We start from the raw sequence: 7,041 nt of genomic DNA on the forward strand, positions 1-7,041 counted from the left end.
GAGAACTTTGAAAGATTATAGTTAGGGCATCTGCAATGTGCTCACCTACTTCCTTTAAAACCTTGGGATGGAAACCATCTGGTCCTGGGGATTTGTCACTCTTTAGTGCTATTATTTTCTTCATTACTGTTGCTTTACTTATGTTAATTTTATCGAGTCCCTGTCCCCGATTCAATATTAGTTTTCTTGGGATTTCCGGCATGCTATCCTCTTTTTCTATTGTAAATACTGACGCAAAATAATTATTCAACATGTCCACCATTTTCCCATTGTCAATGACAATATCCCCACTTTCAGTTTTTAAGGGGCCAACACTGCTCCTGACCACCCTCTTTTTCCTAATATAACTATAAAAGTTCTTCGTATTGGTTTTGATATCCCTTGCAAGTTTCTTTTCATACTCTCTTTTTGTAGCTCTTACTATCTGTTTTGTGACCCTTTGTTGATCTTTGTATCTTTCCCATTCGCCAGGATCTGTGCCATTTTTTGCCTTTTTGTATGCCCTTTCCTTATGTCTTATACTGTCCCTTAACTCTTTAGTTGTCCATAGCTGTTTTTTTTGGCAAGTAGAGTTCTTGCCCCTCAGGGGTATAAACGGATTCTGTATCTTGTTAAATGTTTCTTTAAACATTTCCCACTGATCATCGGTCGTTTTACCCATTAACAGATTTGCCCAGTTTACTGTGGACAGTCTCCGTCTCATCCCATTGAAGTCGGCCTTATCCAAGTCTAGAATCTTAGCAGCTTATTCACTTTTTTCCCTTTCAAACACTACATTGAACTCGATCATATTATGATCGCTATTGGAAAGATGTTCACGCACAGTTAGCTGTTAACTAAATCTGGTTCATTACTCATTACTAAATCTAGTATGGCTTGCCCCCTTGTTGCCTCTAGGATATACTGCTGTAGAAAACTATCCCAGACACACTCAAGAAATTCACTACCTTTCTGACAGTTGCTAGTCTGCTTTCCCCAATCTATGTGAAGGTTAAAGTCCCTCATTAAGACCACCATGCCTTTGTTACATGCTTGTCTAATCTCTGCATTTATACAATCTAGCACTTCAGAGTTGCTGCCAGGGGTCCTATACACAACTCCCACTATCGTCTTAGATCCTTTCCTATTTCTCAATTCAACCCATAAGGTCTCTGTTGGCTGCTTACCTCTCGTTATATCCTCCTTTATCATTGAATTGATTTCATCTCTAATCACTAAGACTACTCCTCCCCCTCTTCCATTTTTCCTATCTCTCCTGTAGACCTTATAACCCAGTATATTTAGTTCCCAATCCTGACCATCCTGCAGCCATGTCTCAGTAATAGCTATCATGTCATACCCTCCAATTTGAATTTGAATCTGTAGTTCATTTAATTTATTCCTTATACTCCATGCATTTGTATATAGAACTCTTAGTTGGGTCACACACCCTAGCCTGACCTTCAGCTTTGATGCTGGGTTAATTGCCTTACGCCTTCTAGTTTTCACTATCTGTAGTGTCTAAAGCACACTTTCTTTCTGCTGCTCTACGCTTTTCCCTTTCACTTGTTCTTGAACAACTGTTTGTACTATTTGTATTGTAAATTTCCCCTGGGTTTTCCCCTCTCTTGCTGCTCTCAACTTTACTCCCTTCTGACTCCCCGCTAAGGTTCCCATCCCCCTGCCACTCTAGTTTAAACCTTCCCCAACAGCACTAGCAAACACTCAAAACACACTCACACTCAAACCGCATAGGTTACCGCATATATAGTCAGACAACAATGCCTGGTGATTACAGATAATCTTTCCAACTGCCCGTTGTCAAGGCAATCAAAGTGTTCAGACAGAGAGACATTACATACAGGACTACTGAATATACAAACGGTCAGAACCCAACTGGACAACCAGGAACACTAGAGACGGTTACCCGCAGATCCGACCAAAGAACACACCCACCAGCTCAACAAACTGATCAAGACCTTCGATCCAGACCCTCAAAGCATCCTACGTGCTCTCATCCCACGTACTCCCCACGTGGGAGACTTCTACTGCCTCCCAAAGATACACAAAGCCAACACACCCGGATGTCCTATTGTATCAGGCAACGGAACCCCGTGTGAGAACCTCTCTGGATACGCCGAGGGCATCCTGAAACCCATCGTACAGGGAACCCCCAGCTTCTGTCGTGACACTACAGACTTCCTACAAAAACTCAGCACCCACGGACCAGTTGAACCAGGAACACTTCTCACCACGATGGACGTCTCGGCACTCTACACCAGTATCCCCCACGATGACGGCATCGCTGCAACAGCATCAGTACTCAACACCAACAGCCAATCTCCAGACGCCATCCTACAACTCATCCACTTCATCCTGGATCACAATGTCTTCACCTTCGATAACCAGTTCTTTACCCAAACACATGGAACAGCCATGGGGACCAAATTCGCACCCCAATACGCCAACATTTTCATGCACAAGTTCGAGCACGACTTCTTCACTGCACAGGACCTCCAACCAACGCTATACACCAGATACATCGACGACATTTTCTTCCTATGGACCCACGGCGAAGAATCACTGAAGAGACTACACGATAACATCAACAAGTTCCATCCCACCATCAAACTCACCATGGACTACTCCTCAGAATCGGTTTCTTTCTTGGACACACGAATCTCCAACAACGATGGGCACCTCAGCACCTCACTCTACCGCAAGCCCACGGACAACCTCACGATGCTCCACTTTTCCAGCTTCCACCCTAACCACGTCAAAGAGGCCATCCCCTATGGACAGGCCCTGCGAATACACAGGATCTGCTCAGACGAGGAGGAACGCGATGGACACGTACAGACGCTGAAAGACGCCCTCGTAAGAATGGGATATGACGCTCGACTCGTCGATCGACAGTTCCGACGGGCCAGAGCGAAAAATCGCATAGACCTCCTCAGAAGACTAACACGGGACGCAACCAACAGAGTACCCTTCGTCATCCAGTACTTCCCTGGAGCGGAGAAACTACGTCATGTTCTCCGCAGCCTTCAACATGCCATCGATGACGACGAACACCTCGCTAAGGCCATCCCCACGCCTCCACTACTCGCCTTCAAACAGCCACCCAACCTCAAACAGACCATCGTTCGCAGCAAATTACCCAGCTTTCAGGAGAACAGCGTCCACGATACCACACAACCCTGCCACGGCAACCTCTGCAAGACATGCCGATCATCGACACAGATACCACCATCACACGAGAGGACACCACCCACCAGGTACATGGTTCATACTCCTGTGACTCGGCCAACGTTGTCTACCTCATGCATAAGAACATAAGAAATAGGAGCAGGAGTAGGCCAATCGGCCCCTCGAGCCTGCTCCGCCATTCAATAAGATCATGGCTGATCTGATCCTAACCTCAAATCTAAATTCATGTCCAATTTCCTGCCTGCGATTTCCTACATTGCAGGAAAGGATGCCCCGGAGCATGGTACATTGGCGAGACCATGCAGACACTGTGACAATGGATGAACGGACACCGTGCAACAATCGCCAGACAGGAGGGTTCCCTCCCAGTCGGGGAACACTTCAGCAGTCATGGACATTCAGCCACCGATCTTCGGGTAAGCGTTCTCCAAGGCGGCCTTCGAGACACACGACAATGCAAAATCGTTGAGCAGAAATTGATAGCCAAGTTCCGCACCCACGAGGATGGCCTCAACCGGGATCTTGGGTTCATGTCACGCTACACGTAACCCCACCAGCGAAAAAAGAGTTATCTATTTTTAATACAACTGGTCATTCTCTCTCTTTCTCTTCCTTTCGGATGTTTCTCTCTCTCTCTCTGTCTTTGGGTTCTGACCGTTTGTATATTCAGTAGTCCTGTATGTAATGTCTCTCTGTCTGAACACTTTGATTGCCTAGACAACGGGCAGTTGGAAAGATTATCTGTAATCACCAGGCATTGTTCTCTGACTATATATGCGGTAACCTTCAAGAAATCCCACACTCACCTGATGAAGGAGAAAGCCTCCGAAAGCTTGTGATTTTCAAATAAAACTGTTGGACTATAACCTGGTGTTGTAAGATTCCTTACATTTGTCCACCCCAGTCCATCACCGGCATCTCCACATCACCCCTACCCAGGCAGCACTGACTCTCGCTGAGGTGCAGTTCCACGGACACTGGGATGCACTTCAGGGCCTCGACCCACGCGGCCGTTATACGCCTTGCCCTCAGGGAGGAAACCTGGGATCTTCCGGTATGTACACTTCAGTGGGGGAAGCCCTGGCTTTAAGTCGGATTGTGGTTCAGCTGCAGGTGGAGTTGGAAGCATTTTCGGTACTCCTCTCCCCTCCCCTCTACCCCTCCCTCTCTTCCTCTCCCCGCTCCCTCCCTCCCTCTCCCCCACCCCTCTCCCCACTCTGTGCTCCCCCCTCTTGTTTTTGGTTTTGCCTGAACTTTGACCTATTTGTGAGACACACTTTTTTCCACACAGGAAGAGGGGACGCCTGGCCTCAGCTAGCACTGAGTGAGAAAGGGAAGATTGAGAGATGCAATGCGAGTCAGATCTCCAAACTGCTGAAGACATTATTATCAATGAGCTACTTAACCTGGACCACAGCTGGATAAAAAATGAAAAGAAACACTTGTATTTATACAGTGCCTCTCATGGCCTCAGGATGTCCCAAACCGTTTTACACCCAATGAAGTACTTTTTTGAAATATAGTCACTGGTTATAATGTGGGGAACGCGGCAGCCAATTTGTACACTGCAAAATCCCACAAACAGCAATGAGATAATGACCAGATAATCTGTTTCAGTGATATTGGTTGAGGGATAAATAAAGACACTGGGGAGAACTCTGGTTCTCATGGGATCCTTCACATCCATCTGAGAGGGCAGACGGGGCCTCAGTTTAATGTTTCATCTAATAGATGGCACCTCTGACAGTGCAGCACTCCCTCAGTACTGCATTGAGAGTGTCAGCCTGGATTTTGTGCTTAAATCTCTGGAGTGGGACTTGAATCCATAACCTTCTCTGAGGCGAAAGTGCTACCCACTGAGCCAATAAGAGTTAACAAGTCCCACACAAGATAGTTTGGTCCTCATCAGAGTATGAGAGGAACACTGTGTCAGTGAAGCAATGAATTCTGCACCAGTGAAACCTGTCTGGTAAGGAGCTGATTGAATGTTGCACTGATAGAGATGGTTGAGCAGGTATCTATGGAATGCAACTGATCAGGGTTGAGGAGAGTGAATTGCAGATTGAGCCTGAGATCTCTGAGTTTGTGTCCCTCAGGGGGACACGTATTGTTCAGGGTTCCATCATTTTGGTAGTTTTCCCTGGGGCTGTTCACAGATTGATACAGACTCGATTTACATCACACTTTTCACATCCTCAGGACGTCCCAAAGCACTTCACAGACAATTAATTACTTTTGAAGTGTAGTCACTGTTGTTTTGTACACAATTGTGACAGCAAATTGGTGCACAGCAAGATCTCACATACAACAAATGAACGAGTAACTAGATAAGCAGTTTTAGTGGTGTTGGTTGAGGGAAGAATTTTGGCAGCGTGCTGGGACAACCCCCTGCCCTTTGAATACTGCCATGGCCCCTTTAAATGCACCTGAACAGGCAAATGGGGTCTTTTAATGTATCATTTGAAAGACGGCACCTCCAATAGTGCAGCTCTCCCTCAGTACTGACCCTCGAACAGTGCAGCCCTCCCTCAGTACTGACCCCCCCACAGTGCAGCGCTCCCTCAGTACTGACCCTCCCACAGTGCAGCGCTCCCTCAGTACTGACCCTCCCACAGTGCAGCGCTCCCTCAGTACTGACCCTCCCACAGTGCAGCGCTCCCTCAGTACTGACCCTCCGACAGTGCAGCCCTCCCTCAGTACTGACCCTCCCACAGTGCAGCGCTCCCTCAGTACTGACCCTCCCACAGTGCAGCGCTCCCTCAGTAATGACCCTCCGACAGTGCAGCGCTCCCTCAGTACTGACCCTCTGACAGTGCAGTGCTCCCTCAGTACTGACCCTCTGACAGTGCAGTGCTCCCTCAGTACTGACCCTCCGACAGTGCAGCGCTCCCTCAGTACTGACCCTCCCACAGTGCAGCTCTTCCTCAGTACTGACTCTCCGACAGTGCAGCTCTCCCTCAGTACTGCACTGGGAGTGTCGACCTGGATTTTGTGCCCAAGTCGAACCCTGAGTCGAGCATTCTTTGTGTAAAGAGCTTCTTGACATTAGTCCTATGTTTGCCTTTCCTCAGTGTGAACCTGAGCTCTCATTTCCCGGCTGATTAAATAAGTGCGGGGCAGTGCCCAAGGAACTGATTGTCGGGCTCGAGGGACATTTCTTTCCTCAATCCGTACTTATGTTAAATTGAGAGGAATGCAGAGTGACCTATCACCATCTGTTGCTGAGTGTTGACACTGTGACAGTTGCACAAAACCATCCCGTCGTGAATGAGCTGAGGATGAAATCACAGACCCTCCCCAGGCAACTTGTCCTGTCACGGGAAATAGAGTGATGGCAATGGGCAGAACTCTTTTTAAAAAAAGATGGAGAAACGCCAGAGCTGCCTGAGACCATCGGTTACCTTTTGCAAATGGTTGAAGTTGAATTCTGTTCATAGAGCTGTACAATACAGAAGGAGGCCATTCGGCCCATTGTGCCTGTGCCGGCTCTTTGAAAGAGCTATCCAATTAGTCCCACACCCCTGCTCTTTCCCCGTAGCCTTGCAAATTTCTCCTTTTCAAGCACAGTATAAACCCAATTCCCTTTTGAAAGTTATTATTGAATCTGCTTCCACCGCCCTTTCAGGCAGAGCATTCCAGATCATAACAACTCACTGCGTAAAAAAATTCTCCTCCTCTCCCATCTGGTTCTTTTGCCGATTACCTTAAATCTGTGTCCTCTGGTTACTGACCCTTCTGCCGCTGGAAACAGTTTCTCCTTATTTACTCTATCAAAACTGTTCATGATTTTGAACACCTCTATCAAATCTCCCCATAACCTTCTCTGCTCTAAGGAGAACAACCCCAGATCTT

The sequence above is a fragment of the Heptranchias perlo genome, chromosome 22 (assembly GCF_035084215.1).
Source record: "Heptranchias perlo isolate sHepPer1 chromosome 22, sHepPer1.hap1, whole genome shotgun sequence".
NCBI classification, from domain to species: domain Eukaryota; kingdom Metazoa; phylum Chordata; class Chondrichthyes; order Hexanchiformes; family Hexanchidae; genus Heptranchias; species Heptranchias perlo.